The sequence below is a fragment of the Dinoponera quadriceps genome, unplaced genomic scaffold (assembly GCF_001313825.1).
Source record: "Dinoponera quadriceps isolate SergipeBrazil2010 unplaced genomic scaffold, ASM131382v1 scaffold2167, whole genome shotgun sequence".
NCBI lineage: Eukaryota > Metazoa > Arthropoda > Insecta > Hymenoptera > Formicidae > Dinoponera > Dinoponera quadriceps.
Genome location: NW_014556702.1, coordinates 853,497 through 862,945, shown reverse-complemented (window position 1 = coordinate 862,945; position 9,449 = coordinate 853,497).

Here is a 9,449-nt window from a genome sequence, read left to right as displayed (position 1 = left end):
AAAAAAGATTCGATTTTGATCTGATTTATGGTATTATAATACCAGTTGCGAATGTGCGCGATATGTTTGTGTACAAATGCCGGGCGAGTGGAAACGCTCTTCTATTATTATTGTTATAATAATCAGGCCCTTTCTCAATAGTGGGATTAGTGAGTAATATCAATAAAGCTTTCAGCTTTCCTGTTATTTATTTATCTGTTATTAACAGTCGATGCGAACGTAAGATATTATATGACGTAACTTATACGGAGAGAGAGATAAATTGGCTAGCGAAGTATTGACAGTGTTGACAAAATACCACGAAGCCCGAAGACGTAAACTTATACGATATAATAATCTAGTAATTACTTCTCCGATTGTTTCCAAACAAAATATAAATTAAAAAGTAGAGCGAAGTGGAAGATAACGTGAAGAAACATGCGTCGTGTAGTAAGATTTATTTTATAAAATTTGCACTATCTCTTTCTCTGCGTTTCTCTGTCCGTTTTAAACGGACATAACAATATATAATATATATATATGTATAATGTATAAAACAGCATATGATACATACCTACGCTAACAACGTAGTCCATTAACGTTCTTATCGTGCGCAATTTTCTGCGCATTATTATTATTCGATGCAATTTTCCACGACGCTGCCGACATGGACGCATACGTCATTTAATTACAAATAGCATCGATTTAATTCGGTGACTCGTCTCGTTACTGCATCTCATATATTTAATTATAAATGATTTAATTAAATCATCATGTATTCGTTAACGTCGCGTTAATTTGATAACACGTTTAATTAATATGAGACGAGCACACCGAACAACGTGAATCATTACTACCAAACATCATGGCAAAAATAATGGCCGAAATTACGAAAATATTCAGCAGAAATTAGGTTCCCCGCGTAATGAATTACATTATGCATCCGTCATTAGTTAATTACACAATAGTAAAGTGCGAGAATTGTTTCAGGCGTACGTGTAACTTAAACTGTGCTTTCGCGCAGAAATAATTCCGGTATATCCGGACTAGTAAAAACTGCGGTATGACGTAACACACCCGTGTGGGTTTCTCGTTCACAATTATCACATTTATATCAGCGCGTTCATTACTAATGGTGCCGTTTTAATTTCATCGCGCGTAATACGAGATTCAAACGTTACCTGATATCTTAACCGACCGACCTGATAATCGACTCACATATGATTATATGTAATCTATCAAACACATCCATTCTTACTAAAAAAGACACATCCATATGTATCTATTGCATATCGACGATAACTTCTTCACGATGCGTACGATGACATTGAAAAATATTATTTACATTACGAAGAGAAGCAATTACTCGGTTGATTTTTCTTTTTTTAGGTGATGATTATTTTGAACAAAAAATATTTACGAAGTATAAAATGTTTTTATATACCAATGTGAACAAGTACAAAGTGTTTTTTGCCGTGTAATACAAGTAATTTATAAATAATATCTTTCTCTGTGCAGAAACGACAACGAGATTTCGGAAACTGTTTAATCAAGTCCGTAGCTGGATAATCTTATGAAAATTGCAAGAATCGATTTGTTTCGCTAACTCTCTTACTGTATGCGATATCGAAACAGTCAGCAATGAACTTTGGTTACACGCGAAAGTGAATAACGTTGAATTCTTCACGCGTCGTTTATGACTCCCAATGCGCCTTCATCTAACCGTGAAAAATCTTCGTTATCATATAATTATTTCGAATTTATTCCGCATATCAGAATAATAATAACCTCGAGCGTTGTAATTGCGATTAACGCCGATATATTTCTTGTCGCAAGCATAACAGTTACGCGACGCGCGTCGACATTATTTCAGCATCCACGTTATGTAACATCGCGCGACTTTCCATTTTCGGGGGAATGCATTTCCGCTCGAACGAAGTCCGCGCACTCGCGCATTTGCATATTGGAAAAATTCGTAACCGCGCCGTTTTACGGGAGGAGAGAACAGGGGAGAGAGGAAAATAACGATAAAACGCGTATTGTAACTCACTCGGCGCGAGACAGCGCCGAATTGGATTTCACGTGGCATTACGTAACGTCATCCAATCACAATAGTGATGCTCGCTGATTACTATCTGAAGCGGCACTTGACATTTATAAATCTACAAGCAACGCGCGTTATAACTTTTGGGATATATATATATTTATATATATACACACACACACACACACACACACACACACACACGTATGTGTGTGTACAAATATAAATCGCAGACGGCGATATTCACAGATTTATCGCGCTCGTTTGATTTCGGAAATACCATCGGTACCGAAGTTCATGCATGATCGTGATGTTTCATTACGCAATTTCGTCTGAATTCACTCATGAAAAAAAGCTAAAAATGTTATCTCATTATTGCCGCTTTTTCGTGATGCCGATTGTCTCGATGTGAATCGTTGCTTACGTCGATTACGGTTACCGCATCATGAATTTTGACGATTCGAATATCAAGAGCCAGTTAAATATTATAAAATAATGTAAAATGATAATATCGCGGTGTATATATAGGAAATGTTAAATAAATGAATAGATAACGTAATAGATAACGGTGCTCTCGAGCACGTCTCGCCGGCTACGGGTCACGTGACCCCGGGAACAATAATATATGTGTTGACGAAACGCCGGACGATCACAACAGTCCTTGGCGCGCCGGTAGACGGATCGGGAGACGTCGTTCGCGATTCCCGAGTTTTTCGAATTAATCGAAGCGTGCGTGAGACGCGTTACGTCACTTTACACGCGCGATCGTCGTGCTAGAATCATTTCCAGCATCGGCAGCATCATGAAATTCTGAAGGTGACTACCACTTTCCATTTTTATTTTTAAAAGGAAAATATTAAGCCCCCCTAGTGCTCTCGATATGTTCATATCTCTCGACAGTTTTTACCAGAAAACACACTTGTTTTTTTGTTCCAGATCTGACGCAGATTGTGACCACATGGTGGATGCAGACGCCGGAGGATCCGGCTCGGGCCGAGCAGAGTCGGCTCGAAGGTAAAAATAAAGATTCTTGTCTGTCCTTCAATTAGTTCATTGCGGTTCGAAAGCTAAGATATAATTATCAAAATAAAAATCATTGAATTGCGATCGCAAAAAGTTAAACTCAATCTACGCGCACTTGATCTTTAAATCGCAGCTTTAAAATCTAATCAGCAATGTTATATCTTTTTGTTGCAGAACCGAAAGCAGATTCTGGCCGGCTCTGACTTCCAGTGTTTCGGTGAGTCACAAAAATGGGTTTTTGAAAGGTGGTGGGATTTAAGGTGACGGGTGTTTGTAGGACTCGTTGAAATCGATGCGATTTACTTATGATTGTGACAGTTTGGTTACTTACTGCTACATTTGATTTGATCTATTCGCTCGATGTGATCCTTTAACTCTGTTGGCCATTGTACTATTATGCGAATTGCGCCGTCGTCCGCGGAACGCGCCATTATTTTGCCCATGATGAATTTAGTAATCATCGCATTAATTTTTTAGATTTCTTGTACGTATATTCGCGTTTGCTATTGCGTTTTGCAGAAAAGAATCTCGTTAAATAAAATTCATCAGATTTGCGCGAAAGTAAAGTTTCGATCGCGAGGCAATTTGGTTTAACAGCTTCACGATTAATTTCGCGATCGATGCGGGTCAATATAGCTCGTGGTTTGTTACATGCTGCGGTTCGCGGTAGTCACGAGTGTATTCCCGAAACGACAAAATTTATCGTAACGATAAATATTTATTACAAGAATATGCGAATTTTTATTTGATATCTCGCGCTAATCCGCAGATTTCGTTTGGAAGTGAATCAAAATTATTACGGCTTTTAGTTTTCGACTTTCTATTCGTACATTCGCGACTACATTTTTTACACACGATTTCTCGTTAAAATCCGTAGAAGTACTGCAAACGTAAACTTGGCGAATAATTTTTCCCAAGCTGGTTTCTGCGATGGCGAATTGCGGAGCCATCGTACGTGGAGATCTTCACGCCACATTCGACTACTTCGTTCGCATACGGTGCTGAGTGATTTTATGATTGGCACGATCGGTTTTCAATTCGCGAGTTTTTTTCACGCGAGTCACGAGTGTGTGTTCCCGAAGTAACGAACTTTATTTTACCGCGAGCATGTCCGCGAGTGTGACCGCGAAGTAGCAGAACTGGCCGCGCCGCGATAGGCATTCATTGAACGAAGTTATTAAGCGAATCCGTAAATTCCGCTCCGAGATTAATCAAAACCGCTCATTAATGTCGCCGAAATATTCGTAAAACGTCGTTCAAGATATAAGTGTTAATTGCGTCGCGAGTGCTGTGTGATAAAGCGAAGTGAAGTGATAGTCAACGCGGGACCACGAAGGGCGCCACGCAGTTCGGAATGCAGCGACAAGTTTCGATGGACATATCAATGGGTTTCAACGCGAGATGGTGAGTGTTCAATTTGAAAAGTGATTTAACATAGTGCATGCATAATAGTAAATCACATCGATTTTCAACGAACAGAGCAGGTTTTCACTGCTATGTAAAACTGAGTGATTAGTGTCCCGACAGTCTTGGGACATCTCGTATATTTTTAATTACAGGATATATAATTATATAGCGCTGAGGAGTTGGAATACACAAGACAAGTTTCGATTTCACATATAGAGATCGATGGCGCGCGGTAATAAAAATGTTCCGGCATTTGTGCTATTTGATACTTAAAAATGCAATACAGAGTTTAGGAGTTTCAATTGAAACTTGCCCGATTTCCGTGTAGAATAGTCAAACGTTACACAAAAGAGACAATGCTTGTCCGGATCTGTCGAGAGTTCGTCATTCGGACACTTAGAGATCTAATTAATAAAAAGATCTAAATTCGGATTCCCGATCGGTAAAAAAAATCTACCGTCACGTGAACTTCATTCTCTGACCGCTGAAGTGACTTTGGGTTAGTGTCACGAAATTTCACGCGTCCTTTTCGTCACGGCAAATTTCCCACAGGGATTTCCGTGACGTGTAATCTGTCACTTTTCCCGAATGGTACGCACGTAATTTTGAGACCAATATCGTACAAACAATGTCGTAGACATCAACAATGGAACATTAAACAAAAAATTCACTCTTGGCTAATGCACGGACGAATGTGTAAGCAAAAATTGGATGTCGTTGTTGAGCCAAAGTTATCATCCGACTGCAATCCAATAGTGAGCCAATACTGACAGGCAATACCGAGCCGAGATTGTAAAACCTTCACACCAAAAAATATTTTGTAAAAATATTTTACTTGTGTTAAAATCGATCCTTGCTGAAATTTTTATGTTAAATCTTAATAGAAACATTAAACATACATGTATGTTAATTTAACGTATAGTATTAAAATAACACATTTTACATTTCAGTGTCGATTAACGTATTATTTTTATGTTAATTTTTTACATAATATTTGCGTGTCAGTTTCCAACCTTGTGTTAAATTTAGCATAAAATTTGTTTAATGTGTTGTATAAGTGTTGTATAATATAGTCGAGTAAGAAAACGATATTTTTATATATTTTACATATTTATATCAATAAATAGCGCAATCAATATTGCACGATGTATTTTAAAATAATTACACATGGAGAGAAAACACGTCAATACTTTCCAGTAGACTTTTAAGTAAACTAATTAAAAATTCAAGGATAAATTCGATTATCTTTCATTCGAACATCTTCAATTCGAAAATCTCTAATTCGGAGATCTTTAATTAAAGATTCGAGAATTTTTAATTCCGAAGTCGGATATATCAAAGCGCCGGGTCAGCGCAAAGAGATGGGTCAGCGTTTGAACATATAAAAAAACTAAATCGACCAGTATATCCGAAAAAAAAACTCGTATTATTCGCGTCTTGCAGATTTGCGAAATTTCAACGAGGGAGAGAGAGAGAGAGAGAGAGAAAGAGAGAGAAAAGGACTATCTCGAATCGGGATTACACCGTCCCTCGTAAAGTCCCCAATCGTGTGCCGGTCGAGTCGTCGACCTCCCGAAACCTGCTCGTTTTTGCTGGACATTCGCAAGCGGCGCGATCACACCCCTCGTGCTCGTGGGCGCAGAAGTGCATTGTGCTATTGTAAATATAAACTGCGTCTATCCCGCGAGCCGCTTTCCCGACTATTCGTCGCGTATCTCGGCATATTGCGCGCCGTAACCATTTAACTGCGCTCGCGCACGTTTATTGTACATAGACAACATATGGCACGGAAGGTAACGTCTCTATTATGCATCTCCTACCCTCCTTTTGCCACTTGATAAACGGCCGCTCGTATTTAACGCAACTAATCGAGCTGCATATGTCAATGAAAGAAAATACCGCGCGGACGGGCCAGTGGAACGCGAGCCACGGAAGCCCGGCTAAATCGAACGTGCTTTTTCTTCATTCTTTTATCGTTCTTTTTCGAGCGTATCTCACTCGTTACTTGGGCCGCTTATATCTTCGTCGAGAAGTGACTATTTAAATGGCATAATTGACGCTAAATTCGGCGATCAACGTGAATGAGATGAAAATAATAAAAATTCTTGAAATATCGATGATCGTTCTTATCGAACATTTTTGATTAAATTTCGCATGTTAAATTAATAATACGTTTGCTGCTTCAGGACACGCTTAAGAATAGCAGGAACTGTTTAATCCATCTGCTATTGGACGAGTCCGTTTTTAAAATACTTGTTAAAAATAAACACATTTCCGACGGGCTTTATAACGATAAAATAGATCACTGATCTATGCAAATAGGACGGCGATCTTTATAAATACCCAATTTTTTATTTGACAGGATATTAAAAGTGGACATGCAGGTAGAAACAAGGCCATAACTTTAATCTTTCTTTCCATTATATATAGTTGCGATATTAACAATTGTATAGTAATAATAATCATTACCGGGAAAAAAGGGGTATATGTTTTGAACGTGAAATGAAACGGAATTCAATAAATTAAATAAAAAATTGATAGATTAAATTAAAAAAATAAAAATATTGAACCCCTACTATTCGGAATTAGGGACAAACATATGTCTACGGGTCAGCCAACATAATCTGACTCTCTATGGCAGTGAGATATTTTGGAAGTAACGCATAAAAACAGTGTACTTTAAACTACTTTTTTTACATAAACATTATTTAAATATCTTAACTACGTAGTGAATTTGCGCAAGGAAATTTCGGTGAATGTTTCTTTCCATTGAAATCACAATTTCAAAAGCGGCTTGATTCACGTACGCGGTAGTGCGACCCGACTCAAAATAGTTGTTAGTTATAGTAACCACAGCCTTCTCCACTAGTTACGTAAGTCAGTTGCGGCATTTAGGAGCCAAGAAAAGCACCTATCCGGAATTAAAAAACCACCCGGAATTCGGGTACTTCCTCTACCGTCTCAATATTGGGAATCGATAATTTTTTATACTTTTGCAGTATTGGGAATCGGTACAATTACAGTGCGAATCTTGACTCTGTGCTATTATCTCAACATTCCACAAGTACCAAATCGATATTAGCATCTGAGCCAGTACGTCGCCAGCAGTTATTTCTCACCTGGATATAGATGGAAAGGTAAATTAATTGCTATTTCCTTCTTAGATTTTTAGACCGGTATTTATAGCCGGATCTTATATTTAAGATCATTTTAAGTTAACTTTTAGATGCTGTACGGATTGTTTCATTGGCTACGAAATATCCGAAGATGAACTTAAATCGGTCTATATATAAGATCCGATTATGAATATCGGCTTTAAATTTTTACCTTTGTTTTTTGCTTATTTCTGTCTTCAAAAGTTTTTGTTCTCATCATATTACGTTTTCATATCGATGTCGCTACAGATTTTTTAAATGCAGTGCATACACGGATATGTCACGTTAGCCACGTTAAAAGGTCAAAAGTTGATCTTTTGATTCTTCCGTATTAACGCAACGCGACCAACAATGTTTTTGTCCTTTTTTCCTATAATTATAAATAATGGTCGCGTAGGAAATACCGGGCAATTTAGTCGTAAATCAGCGTTCGCTATCGGTGACAACGATTATTTATGGATGGTGGAAACGAACGCATGTTTGGGGAGTTATGGTGTAGGAAGTACGCTATAAATAAAGTGCGCTCGATCATAAAATAACCAGCCGACGACTGTTGCGTTGCTTTTTTTTTTTATTTTTGTTTCGCGCATAGTATAGGCACACACTCGAAATAGACTTTCGTCGTGAGGTCAATGTTGGCGATCCAATTTGTTTTTACCGGCGAGTGGAATTATCGCTCACGCGACTCCAATATATGACCAAAAATCCACTAAAGATTATCGTGCAGTTTCCATCGAGACCAAAACTAGAAACGCTACTCTCGAGTCCGGGACAAACGATAAGTGTATGACGCGTGTCAGATGAAGCTCCTTTCTCGACTATTACTGCTCATCTCGCTGCGGCGTTGAAAAATTCGCGATTTAAAGTGGTATTAGAGTAGAGTGCTGGATTTTCAGTGGCGATATTAAGAGACTCCTATATAAGTTTATTATTTACTAAAAAAAAGACTGGTCTATAGGAAATTCCTTATCATTTTACTAAACTATCTAAATAATAAATGTTAAAATTTTGAGCGAAATTAAAAGGAATACACACAGTATTACAAGCATGGAGATATTTATTTTTTATTTATCTTATTAATACTTTATTATGCTTCAGCTGAGCTGCATAGATGCATATATAATAGAAAATTATATATAAATACTTAAATATGTATATTTATACATATATCGCGGGCCATTACCATAAATTGTAAATTTCCTATGGCCATTTTCAAAACAAAATAGTCAATAATTCTGAAATTTTTATGTAATGTCTCTATATTAGTTTTTAATATCACAGTAGTTTTTCATTAAAATCCCAAATGTGGTTTAGAAGAAATTAAAAATAGAAGTTAATATAGGACATTAACCTCAAGGTATAACCATAAAAATGTGACCTTTAGTTGTGAATATCTCAGTTTCCGAAAAGTTAATCACTTTCTAATTGCGCCAATAATTAGGCCATATTTAAATCTATATACGGTGAAAATTTCACCGAATTCTTAAAAAAACACATTTTATGCTACAATTCACCCTGTTAAATTAACACAGAAATTTGAATGGACCGTTTGGGACACGTGAAACGTGTTAAATTCAACACAGTATTTTTTACTGTTTTACTGACAGACATCGGTTCAACCAAAAAGGCAACGACGCACGTAGTGCGCCACGCGACCGCTCGTGTGCCTCTCCAAGACCCAGCCGTTCGCTGATCAAGAGATACCGATTCCATCCTCATGCACGACTCTTCATCTCTCTCTCTCCGCGTTACGACAAGGCGTCACGGCTCACACGAATGATACCTGAGCTTCGCTCCGAGAAATAATCGATAACTCATCGTCTCGCCGAGAGTCGGACGCG